This window comes from Arachis ipaensis, chromosome B09 (assembly GCF_000816755.2).
Source record: "Arachis ipaensis cultivar K30076 chromosome B09, Araip1.1, whole genome shotgun sequence".
In the NCBI taxonomy this organism is placed as follows: Eukaryota; Viridiplantae; Streptophyta; class Magnoliopsida; order Fabales; family Fabaceae; genus Arachis; species Arachis ipaensis.
In genome coordinates, this window is record NC_029793.2 from 27,146,400 (window position 1) to 27,154,084 (window position 7,685).

Here is a 7,685-nt window from a genome sequence, read left to right on the forward strand (position 1 = left end):
ATATCGTTTATGTAGAATATAATTGTTTTAAAGAACTTACATTTCGTTATCATTAGCAGGGATAAAAAAATTATTAATTTCTATTTGTAGCTCTTTATTAGCAATAAATAAAATAGTGAAATTTATTTAAAACTTTATAACTTTTCTAAATTTCTTTTTTATTTTTATGCATATATAAATTCTCTTTTTAATTGTAGTCACTAATAAATTTAAGTATTTAACAAACATTATTAAACATAAAGTAAAAAACATGTGGGGCCTATTGATTGCAGAACTCCAGTTTTATGGGTCTCATACTGACGTTGCTGTTCTCTCATATATTGGTATACTATTTCTATTACTTGTGTCATTGATTGACACGTGGTTTCTACATGTATTGAAAGAATCTCCTTTCTACACAGTAGCAAAACCCTTATTTGATATAGAAGGTAATAAGGAAGAAAGTAAAAGATGTGATTTCGAAAAATTAGGATTTAGGGTTCTCTCACTCAACACTTTTGGTAGCCAGGTCACTGCTTTCTATTTACTGTAATGTCATACTTTTATGTTGGGTGTTTTTGTCAAATTTTAAATTTTTTTGGAATTATTTTATTTTTCGCATCTTTCAGATTTTTTCTTTGTCAATGCTAAAATTTTTTGGATACTATTTTAGTAGTTTATTCGTCAAAAAAATATTAATTTTGGATGACAGGTAATATTTAATATAACATTGTTCCACCAATCCACCTTGACCATGCCATTCCTCCTTCTAAAAGTTCTTCCAAACTTGATTCCCTTAGTCATTCTATTCTATGCTATTTCTTCTTTTATTTAATGCTCCCAAACATAGGCTAAAGTTATGACCAACATTCTGGTAAACACTATGTTTTAAGATATTGTTTTAAGGAAATATTTGATGTGGGCCTAGACATGAGGTTTAGACTTCTTTAAGTTGAAATCTCCGATTTGTCCACTAGAGAGGAGGAATCTCTCGAATTTCTTGTATGAATGATGGTAGGGAGTACCTGCAAGGGACTTCGATATTTAAATTAACAAGAATTCAAGCAGGTTCAAATGAATTGAGATCAAGAAATACCTGAGATGAATAGGATATTTATAAAGTCTGATGAGTTGGTCACCACTTCATTTATGGATAGTGGACAATTTTCTTTCCTTGTGTCTTAGGAGGTTATTCCATGTTGTGAGGGGTAATGATTTGCAAATAGTGTCTGAAGTAGTGGGGTGACCAAGCTTTGCCTACTGCGCAAATCGGGTTGAGCATGGGTTATGAACCCCGTTTCTCAAATAAGTCGGGTCGGTGGATTCATAGTCTTGTTGTATTGGACCTGCAAGCTTATTGGGCTTCCTTAGAATGACAGGATCCTTGTAGAGTCCTTGGTCATGATTTATTTGGGTCAAAATATGAATAGATACTTATGTTATTTGCCTTTTTTTGTTTTTTGTAAATCTCTTTTTAAGCCATTTAAAATTTAGGGGTAAGTAATGTTTTGGTCCCTAAAGTTAGGGTCAAAATCAAATTCGTCTCCAATGCTATTTTGGATTTAAAATCATCCCCAACGTTTTATTTGGTATCAAAATCGTCTTTTTAACTTTTTACAGACAAAAATACCATTCACCACTTCCACCTTTACCACCACCACCACCTCTCTTACTCCCACCAAATACCAATAATCAGATTTAAGAACATCAACAATAACACATTATTCAAATTCAGAAACTAACATCAAATTCAACAACAAAATCAACACACAACAACAATGAAATCAGAAAAATAATAAATCAGAATCAGAATCAGAAGTAGAGACAAAAGCAAAAGCAAAAGAAGAAGCAAAGCAGAAACAAAGCAGAAGCAAAAGCAGACACAGAAATAGATGCAGAAGCAGAAGAAGAAGCAGCTGCAGATGCAGAAGCAGAATCGAAAGCAGAAGCAGAAGCCGAATCGGCGAGGTACAGCGGTGAGGACGCGAAGTGGCGGCGAGGTCAGTAGCAGCGGTAGCAGTGGCGGAGCGCGACTCCCTGGCTCGTGTCTCCTCTCTCCCTCGCGAGCTTTCTCTCCCTCTGGTTCTGATTCCTGATGGTACAATTTTAATACTAAATAAAATGTTTAGGACGCTTTTAAGTAAAAAATAACGTTGGAGACGAATTTGATTTTGACCCTAAACCTTAGGGATAAAAAAATACTTATCCCTTAAATTTACTCAAGCTTAGAAATGACAATCCAACCAGTACTTGTGGGTACCCGCTCCATCCCTACTCAGTTCAGGCATGTTTTGAGATTTTTGTTCACGACAAAGGTCAGGTTCTAGATGTATCCNNNNGAGAGAGAGAGAGAGAGAGAGTAGTCGATTAGAGTGCAAAATTTTACTATTCACAGAAAGTAGTAAAACGGATCTTTTATAGAATATAATAAGGTAGAACAGGGTTGAATAGTGCAAAAACTCATCTCTACCCATTCCATTGCCATAACTCAAGCTAAACAAATCAATTTTTTAAAATGTGTAGTTTTAGGTTCTGTTTATTTCTCTCTTGTTTCGTTGCTTTCTTCATCTTGAACATTTTTTTTTCGGTCAACAAAGGGGCTTTACGCCCAACAAAAAGAAAACTAACAACCAGAAACTAGCCTTGGCAACATCGTGCCCCAAATGTCTTCATCAAGAATCCTTCTTAGCTCTCCTGGGGGTTGATCAATGAACACAAACTCTGGGTATATGTCTAAACTTTTCTTGGCGAGCCAATCTGTCGCTCTGTTTCCTTCCCTGTAAGTGTGCTTGATTTTGATCTGCCAGTCTCTTTTCATGAATTCTCCTATGCTACGCACCAAAGCTTCAGGATGTTCCTCTAATTTTTCTTTATGAACAAGATTTTCTACGCAGATTTAGAATCTGATTCTATAATAACCTTTCGAATCCCTATGTCCCAAGCAACCTTCAATCCATGATATATACCCCATAACTCAGCTATATATGCTGTACATTTTCCAATATTGACCATTGGTGCACAAAATTGTGATCTCAACGGTGCCAAAAACTTGGTACGCACGATTATAATCTCAATTCCTTTTCACAACTCCGCACAACTAACCAGCAAGTGCACTGGGTCGTCCAAGTAATAAACCATACGTGAGTAGGGGTCGATCACACGGAGATTGTTAGCTTGAAGCAAGCTATGGTCATCTTGTAAATCTCAGTCAGACAGATTCAAATGGTTATGAGGTTTTGATAATTAAAAGATAAATAATATATAAGATAAGATAGAAATACTTATGTAATTCATTGGTGAGAATTTCAGATAAGCGTATAGAGATGCTTTGCTCCTTTTGAATCTCTGCTTTCTTACTGTCTTCATTCAATCATTCATACTCCTTTCCATGGCAAGCTGTATGTTGGCAGATCACCGTTGTCAATGGCTACCGTTCGTCCTCTCAGTGAAAATGGTCCAAGTGCGCTGTCACCGCACGGCTAATCATCTGTCGGTTCTTGATCATGTTGGAATAGGATCCATTGATCCTTTTGCGTCTGTCACTACGCCCAACACTCGCGAGTTTGAAGCTCGTCATAGTCATCCCATCCCAGATCCTACTCGGAATTCCACAGACAAGGTTTAGAATTTTCGGATCTCAAGAATGTTGCCAATTGATTCTAGCTTATACCACGAAGACTCCGATCTTTCGGAATGGAGGCTAAGAGATACACGCTCAAGCTATTGCAGATAGAACGGAAGTGGTTGTCAGGCACGCGTTCATAGGTGAGAATGATGATGAGTGTCACGGATCATCACATTCATCAGGTTGAAGTGCGAGTGAATATCTTGGAATAAGAATAAGCTTGAATTGAATAGAAAAACAATAGTACTTCGCATTAATTCATGAGGAACAGCAGAGCTCCACACCTTAATCTATGGGGTGTAAAAACTCCACCGTTGAAAATACATAAGTGATAATGGTCCAGGCATGGCCGAATGGCCAGCCCCCTAAATGTGATCAAGAGATCAAAAGTGATACAATGATAGTCTCAAAAATGATCCAAAGATGATCCGAAGATCTGAAATAAATCACTAAAAGTAGTTTTTATACTAAACTAGTGGCTAGGGTTACATAGGATAAGTAAATGATGCAGAAATCCACTTCCGGGCCCACTTGGTGTGTGCTTGGGCTGAGCATTGAGCTTTCATGTGTAGAGACTCTTTTTGGAGTTAAACGCTAGGTTGTAGCCTGTTTCTGGCGTTTAACTCTGATTTGCAACCTGTTTCTAGCGTTTAACTCCAGAAAAGGGCAGGAAGTTGGCGTTTGAACTCCAGTTTGAATCGTCAAAACTCGGGCAAAGTATAAACTATTATATATTGCTGGAAAGCCCTGGATGTCTACTTTCCAACGCAATTGAGAGCGTATCAATTGGGTTTATGTAGCTCCAAAAAATCCATTTCGAGTGCAGGGAGGTCAGAATCCAACAGCATCTGCAGTCCTTCTTCAGCCTCTGAATCATATTTTTGCTCAAGTCCCTCAATTTCAGCCAGAAAATACCTCAAATTACATAAAAACACACAAACTCATAGTAAAGTCCAGAAATGTGATTTTTATTTAAAAACTAATAAAAACATAGTGAAAACTAACTAAATTATACTAAAAACTACTTAAAAACAATGCCAAAAAGCGTATAAATTATCCGCTCATCACAACACCAAACTTAAATTGTTGCTTGTCCCCAAGCAACTGAAAATCAAATAGGATAAAAAGAAGAGAATATACAATAAATCCCAACTATCAATGAAACTTAGCTCCAATTAGATGAGCGGGACTAGTAGCTTTTTGCCTCTGAACAGTTTTGGCATCTCAGTTTATCCTTTGAAGTTCAGAATGATTGGCATCTATAGGAACTCAGAATTTAGATAGTGTTATTGATTCTCCTAGTTCAGTATGTTGATTCTTGAACACAACTACTTTATGAGTCTTGGACGCGGCCCTAAGCACTTTGCTTTCCAGTATTACCACTGGATACATAAATGCCACAGACACATAACTGGGTGAACCTTTCAGATTGTGACTCAGCTTTGCTAGAGTCCCCAATTAGAGGTATCCAGGGTTCTTAAGCACACTCTTTTTTTTGCTTTGGACCTCGACTTTAACTGCTCAGTCTCAAGTTTTCACTTGACACCTTCACGCCACAAGCACATGGTTAGGGACAGCTTGGTTTAGCCGCTTAGGCCAGGATTTTATTCCTTTGGGCCCTCCTATCCATTAATGCTCAAAGCCTTGGATCCTTTTTATTTTTGCCTTTTGGTTTTAAGGGCTATTGGCTTTTTTCTCTTGCCTTTTGGTTTAAAGAGCTTTTGGCTTTTTCTGCTTGTTTTTCGGGTCCACCTTAGTGATGGCGGCTAGTTCTTCCTCTTGAAGATCTTATGGAGTGCTTTAGCTCTTCAATGTCTCTTCCTTGCCTTTGTTGCTCCTCCCTCATAGCTCTTTGATCTTCTCTAATTTCATGGAGGAGGATAGAATGCTCTTGGTGCTCCACCCTTAGTTGTACCATGTTGGAACTTAATTCTCCTAGGGAGGTGTTGATTTACTCCCAATAGTTTTGTGGAGGAAAGTGCATCCCTTGAGGCATCTCAGCGATTTCATGATGAGGAATTTCCTCATGCTCTTGTTGAAGTCCATGATCTCTTGTGCTCCATCCTTTTCTTAGTGATGGGCTTGTCCTCATCAATGAGGATGTCTCCCTCTATGTCAATCCCAGCCGAATTGCAGAGGTGACAAATGAGGTGAGGAAAGGCTAACCTTGCCAAGGTGGAGGACTTGTCAGCCACCTTGTAGAGTTCTTGAGGTATAATCTCATGAACTTCCACTTCCTCCCCAATCATGATACTATGGATCAAGATGGCCCGGTCTACAGTAACTTCAGACCGGTTGCTAGTGGAAATATGATAGAGTGTTGGATGAAATCCAACCATCCCCTAGCCACTGGCTTGAGGTCATGCCTTCTTAGTTGAACCGGCTTGCCTCTTGAGTCAATTTTCCATTGAGCTCCTTCCTCACATATGTCTATGAGGACTTGGTCCAACCTTTGATCAAAGTTGACCCTTCTAGTGTAGGGGCGTGCGTTTTCTTGCATCATTGGCAAGTTGAACGCCAACCTTACATTTTCCGGACTGAAATCTAAGTATTTCCCCCGAACCATTGTAAGCCAATTCTTTGGGTTTGGGTTCATACTTTGATCATGGTTCCTAGTGATCCATGCGTTTGCATAGAACTCTTGAACCATTAAGATTCCGACTTGTTGAATAGGATTGGAGGAACTTCCCATCCTCTTCTTCTAATATCTTGTCGGATCTCCGGATACTCGCCCTTTTTGAGCTTAAAAGGGACCTCAGGGATCACCTTTTTCTTGGGCACAACTTCATAGAAGTGGTCTTGATGGACCTTTGAGATGAACCTCTCCATCTCTCATGACTCAGAGGTGGAAGCAATTGCCTTCCCTTTCCTCTTTCTTGAGGTTTCTCTGGCCTTAGGTGCCATTAATGGTTATGGAAAAACAAAAAGCAACGCTTTTACCACACCAAACTTAAAATGTTTGCTCGTTCTCGAGCAAAAGAAGAAAGAAAGTAGTAGAAGAAGAAGAAAATGGAGGAGATGGAGGGGAAGTGTGTATTCGGCCAAGGGGGGTAAGAAGTGTTTTTAATGTGTGAAAATGAGGTAGTGTTGAGGGGTTTATATAGGGGTGGGGGAGGGGTTAGGTTTCGTGTATTAGGGTTGGGTTTGGGAGGGAAAGGATTTTGAATTTGGAGGTAGGTGGGGTTTTTGGGAAAGAGAGGATGGATGTGAGTGGTGAAGAGGTGATGGGGAAAAGTGATTAAGGTGATTGGTGAGGGGTATTTGTGGAAGAGAGTTATGAAAAATTTTGAATTTGGAAGTAGGTGGGGTTTTTGGGGAAGAGTGGATGGATGTGATTGGTGAGGGGTATTTGGGGAAGAGATATGGAGGTGATTGGTGAAGGGTATTTGGGGAAGAGTGTTATGAAAAGGTGTGAAGATGAGAGAAGAAGATGTGGGATAGGTGGGGATCCTGTGGGGCCCACAGATCCTGAGGGGTCAAGGACTTAGCATCCCTGCTCCATTGAGGCATGCAAAACGCCCTTAGAATGCACTTCTGGCATTAAACACCAGGTTGCTGCTTGTTTCTGGCGTTTAACACCAGCTTTTCTCCCTGTTTTGGCGTTAAACACCAAGCAGATGCTCTGTTTTGGCGTTAAACGCCAGTTTGGTGCTTGTTTCTGGCGTTTAACGCCAGCTTTATGCTTCTTTCTGGCGTTAAACGCCAGTCTGCTGCTTCTTACTGGCGTTTAAATGCCAGTAAGCTCTTCCTCCAGGGTGAGCTATTTTTAATGCTATTTTTCATTTTGTTTTTAATTTTTCAGTTATTTTTGTGACTTCACATGATCATCAACCTAAAGAAAACATAAAATAGCAATGAAAAATAAATAGATATAATTAAATAACATTAGGTTGCCTCCCAACAAGCGCTTCTTTAATGTCAATAGCTTGACAGTGAGCTCTCATGGAGCCTCACAGAAAATCAGAGCAGTGTTGTGGCCTCTCAACACCAAACTTAGAGCTTGGTTGTGGCCTCCCAACACCAAATTTAGAGTTTGAATGTGGTGGTTTTGTTTGACTCTGTATTGAGAGAAGCTTTTCAT